A 5,667-nucleotide genomic window follows, 5' to 3' on the forward strand; every position below is an offset into this window, starting at 1 on the left:
CTGGCCTCGAACTCAGAAATCCGCCTGCCTCTGCCTCCCGAGTGCTGGGATTAAAGGCGTGCGCCACCACGCCCAGCCTGAAACCTACTTAATGGCTGTAGGATGTGGCACAAATGTGGCACACCATGTTCCTCTTCTTTGGGAAGAAGGGAACTTTGCCCTTATCATCACAAGACCAGGTCATCTTGGGGGAAAAAACCAAACACTTGAGCACTGAGAGTGGATGCTGTTCCTTAATTCATAACTGGTCGTCATTATCAGTGCCCAGAAAGCCCCTCCTCTGTGTCACTTTGTTTGTGCTGACTCACTCTTTGTTTTCAAGCTCATATGCATGTGTGTTTATAAATGTGTTGGGTTGTGGTATGTGGGTAATCGTTGCTGTTTCTCTGTAGGTGTTAAATGACATTGTACGGCGTCTGATGCAAAAGCCTGGATTGGTGTCTGGGGTATTAAACAGATCACTCCTTCCATAGGACCTCAGGATAATGTGCTGATGAATAGACTATGAGACTTTATTGCATTTATATGGTTTTCTGTGCCCTTTGAAATGCGATTAGTTCTTTTAAGGATCATGGACCCTTATGATACTGAGCTCATAAATAATTAAATCCAATTAATACTCCAGACTGAACCAAACCTAATTCATTTCAAGTTCTGGTCCTCAGCAGAGGGAGCCTCGGTTCGCTACTTTTGAAATAACACTGCACCTTATTCCAGCTTCTCTTCCATTCACTTTGGTAGTAAAATACAAGGACGAAAGAGAGAGAGGGAGAGAGCTGTGCAGGTAGAATTAACATCAAAATATGCTACCTTATTACCTGAAGAGATTTAAGAAGAGTAGAGAGAGTGATACAACAAAGTATATGCTTCTAAAGGTTTTCTTTAAAGATAATTTTTGTAATGTGATATAATGTTTGAAAAGGCACTAAGATAATACAAGGTACATCAATACATGTCGCCCTGAAGGTGCCTCTCGGACTCTCTCCCCTTCTGTCTTTAACCTCTCAAGCTACCATCATGCTGGGGCCCCTGTTTCTCAGCCTCCTGTCAGCCCCTGTGGTTTTCTGTCCATGTGTGCAAACAAAATGACTGCACTGTTCTGGAGACTTTGGGGCTTTAGATAAATGGTCACATACTTTCAGCTACTTTTTAATGTGAAAAATTGGAAGTGTTTTCTTATTAATGTGTGTGATTCTGATGCATTCAAACTCTCCTAGCACATGTTTCCTCATGTGGCTGAGTATTCTGGCTAGGAGAAACAGCTGCAAAAAACCCCAACCAACCAAACAAACAAACAAAAAAACTCCTTAACCTGCTGTGTGCAAGGGAGGGAATTTCCTTTGGACATGTGACCATTGGTCAATAGGCACAAATACAGACCATTCAGAAAATATAGGCTTAAAAAAAGTGGAGGGGTTGGAGAGATGGCTCTACAGTCAAGAACACCGGCTCTGCTGGTGGATTGATTCCCAGCATCCACATGGCAGCTCACAACTGTCTGTAACGCCTGTGTCAGACGATCCAGTATTCTGGCCTCCATACGCACTGCATATACATAGTGCAGAGGCATACATTCAGGAAAAATAACCATACACACAAAATAAAAATTAAGGTTAATTAAAAACAAAACAATAATCTAGCCTAATTTTTCTCTACTTGTGTCAAAAAAAAGTAGTGGAATTAAGACGAGAAGTAGGCATGAGGAGTTGCTTTCTGCCATGTATTGTGCTCCACACTTCCACAGACTAAATTGATGCTCAAAAAAACCCAGTCTTGAGGACTCATTATGATGTTCTTTGTGCCTAAAAAGAAATTAAGGCATTGGGTTCAGATGAATGCCCTTGGAGTTCCAGTTAACAGTTAACAGCAGCCTGGAAAAAATGGTGACCGAGATCTGCTCAGATGCGCTCCTGGGTCTGCATGCTCCTAGGTCTCTGTGTTCCAGGCCTGTATATATCAGAGTTTACTTAGGGTTTTGCAGCTCTGCCTGACTGGCTGATAAAATCAGCACTTGATATTAAAGGATTTATTAGATAATGGCATCTATGAGCACTGGTTGATATTGAATACAAAAGAAAATGAAAGCCACCTGTTATTTCACTATCAAGAAGTGCCTATGAGAGAGGGGCTGAAAAGATGGCTCAGTGGTAAAAGGGATGAGCTGTTTTTCCAGAGGACCCACGTGGAGGCTAACAATGTTCTGGACTCCAGTTCTAGAGAGTTCAGTGTCTTCTTCTAGCCTCTGCTGGCACCACACTCACGTGGTGCACAGATATGCAGGCAAAACACTCATATACATAAAACAAAAATAAGTAAAAAAAAAGTTTAAAATACCTACAATTAATTGGCTTATTGCTATATGCTGAATTCTTCAAACACACTCGCCAGTAATCTTCCTTTATTTTTTTTTACTTTTAAAGATATAATTTGAAATTTTTAATCATGTGGATGTGTGCCTATGTGTGGGTATTCACATGTGTGTTGTGATGCCTGTGTGACACGATGTGTGTTGTGATTTATAAGGGTGTGTTATAAAAAAAGTCACCCATCTTTTTTCTTACAGTCGGGTCAAAATATAGGTGTTGTTAAAAAGAAAAAAAACTGCTTTAGTCAAATAATTCCCATGCTGTATAACTCACCCATTTAAAACATATAAATTCCGTGATTTTTAAATACCTCTGCAGAGTTTTATAACCAATACTGTAATCAAGTTTTAGAATACCATTCTTGGAGGGTAGGTCAGTGATAGAGCATGTGTTTAGCATGCATAAGGCACTGGGTTCAAGCTGGGCATAGTGTTGTATGCCTTAATCCCAGCACTCCACCAGTAGAGCAGGTGGATCTCTGTGAGTTCAAGGGTACTCTGAACTACACAATGAGTTCCAGGATGGCCAAATCTACATAGAAATCAATCAATCAATCAATCAATCAATCAATCAATCAACCAAGCAAGCAAACAAGCATGCATGCATGCATGCATGCAAGCAAGCAAGCAAGCAAATGACACTGGGTTCAATGCCAGGTCCTACCCACAAATAAAAACCAACAAAATTATCCAAATAATTTGAGGTTATTTTCATTACTGTCCCCATATAGCCTCATGACCATGCCTTAGCCCCTGCCTTCTGGTTGCATATGTGTTGTAATTTATAAGGGTGTGTTATAACATCTAGTCACCCATCTTTTTTCTTACAGTCGGGTCAAAATATAAGTGTTGTTAAAAAGAAAAAAAAAACTGCTTTAGTCAAATAATTCCCATGCTGTATAACTCACCCATTTAAAACATATAAATTTTATATGTTCCCACTTATGTTCTGTCTCTATAGACTTTTTTCATGTTCTAAACATCTCACATAGACAACTCATGCAAAATGTGGTATTTGTGACCAGTTTCATAAACTCAGCATGCTCTTGAAGTTCATCCACTTTGTAGCGTGTATAAAGACTCCAATCCACACAATTTCCCCTTATATGGATAGAACATCTTGTCAGCCTCTCTTCTGTTGACAGACACTGGAGTGTTTTCTACTTTGAGGCTGAGTGTGTAAAAATGCTGTGACCATTTGTGTATATATTTTGGTGTGGACATATGCTCTCATTCTCCTAGAAACGCATGGTGACTCATATCATAATTGTGTGCTTTAACTTTTTGAAGAACCTCTAGGCTGTCTTCCAAGGCAGCCACACCACAATGGCATTCATACCAGCAGTGTGTGAGGCTTCTCTCTATCCATGTAACTGTAGCTGCCATCTGCCGTTAGATTAGCCATCCTAGAGCAATGTTGTCTTACTGTGGTTCTGCTCTGCACTTCCCTGAGTATTTCATGGGATTGGCTGCCATTTATATAGCCTTGAGAAAATGTTTAAGCATGTCCATTCTAAATACTGGGTCAGTCAATGGAGGTGCACAACTTTAATCGCAGCACTCTGGAGGTAGAGAAAGGAGGATCTCTATGCTTTCTAGGCCAGATTTGTCTACATAGGAAGTTCCAGGCCAGTCAAGGCTACATAATGAGAACTTGTCTCAAAAACTGTTTTAACAAAAACAAAACAAAACAAACAAACAACTAACCAGCCAAACAAACAAAACCCCCAATACCCAATAAATAAATAGTAAAATTGAGCTGTCTTGTTGAGCTGTAAGAGTGTATGTATGTACACATATACATAAATCATATACAGTCAGTATCTAATTTCTGGCTGACAAGTATTTTCACCCACTTTGTGGGCTGTCTCTTCAGTTTCATCATGATTTCCTTTGCTGCATAAAAGGTTTCAATTTGGATGCAGTTCAGGTCATCATGTTTTTGTTTTGATTCTTGTGCTTTTAGACTCATGTCTCAGAAGGCCAAGCCTTATTTTGAACACATCAAAATTATACAACATAAAACAATTAGTTTTTTCACATCATAGTTCATCATGGGCATTTTACATAAAAATTTCCTCTCAATTTTTACTTTAGATGATCTGTCTTTATCAAGCCTTCAGAGACTTAGCAACATTACAAAAGAAGGCAGAAAACATTGCCTAGAAAATCTTTAAGACAGAGCTGTGGCGATGGCTCAGCAGTTAAGAGCAATGGCTTAGGTTTGGTTCTTGGCACCCATTTAGAGGCTCAAACCACCTATACCTACCTACCACTCTACGCATCCAGCTCCTTTTTCTGACCTCTGTGGGCACCAGACACACATGTGGTGCACTGACATACATGCAGTTTTTAAATTTGCAGTGGTTAAAAACCAAAACAAAAGAGCAGCCCTTTAATCTCAGAATTTGGGAAGCGGAAGCAGGTGGATCTCCGAGTTCAAGGCCAGCCTGGTCTACAGATCAAGTTCTAGGACAGTCAGAGTTGCACAGAGAAACCCTGTCTTGGACAAACAAACAAACAAACAAACCCAAACTACCAACAACCTAAAAACCAAACCAAACAAAACTAACAAAACAAAACCTAAAGCAAACACTACCCATCGAATGGATTTTTCATTTTAAAAGTAAAATAGTCACATTCCAAATATGTAGACAGGAGAAAGGACAAAGCTTCTAGCCTTACTACAACCTGACCTAGATCTAGAATGTTTTCAATCTCTAAGACTTACTGCTAAATCCTCTCACCCTTTCTTGTTCTTTCTGAGCTCAGGCTGGCTGGTTCAACTCAGCTGTTCTGGTTCGAACTCCTTTCTAAGCTGACTGACTCAATCTGTCCTCTTTCAGCTTCTGAAGTACTCTGCTTGGCCTCAAACTAATTCTGGCAATCTGTTCTAATCTTCTGGTTCCTTCTTATTCTCTGGCTCCTTCTGTCTTCATCTATAACTAGCTTGTTTTCTCTGTAAGCAGTCTCTATAAAACTGTCCCAGTAAAACTGCCGCCTCCTCCTCCCTCTGCACTGTCCCTCATGTAGCTTCCCTTTCCTCTCTCTTCTTGTAAAAGTTGGGCATAATCCTATTCTGTCAAATCTTTCTCTGACTCATCACTTTGTCTGCCACTCAATTAGTCATCACTTTCAAACATGGCTGTTTCCCTCGACAAACTAATTTTACCTTTGTTGTTTGGGATTACAAGTGTGTACTAAGGGCATATCTGAATGCCAGCCAGGGGGTTAAAGGTGCATGCTAAGGACTGAGCCACACCATAACAAGAAACAGGGGTTCTCAATAAGTAACACAATCT

The sequence above is a fragment of the Mus caroli genome, chromosome 16 (assembly GCF_900094665.2).
Source record: "Mus caroli chromosome 16, CAROLI_EIJ_v1.1, whole genome shotgun sequence".
Lineage (NCBI taxonomy): Eukaryota > Metazoa > Chordata > Mammalia > Rodentia > Muridae > Mus > Mus caroli.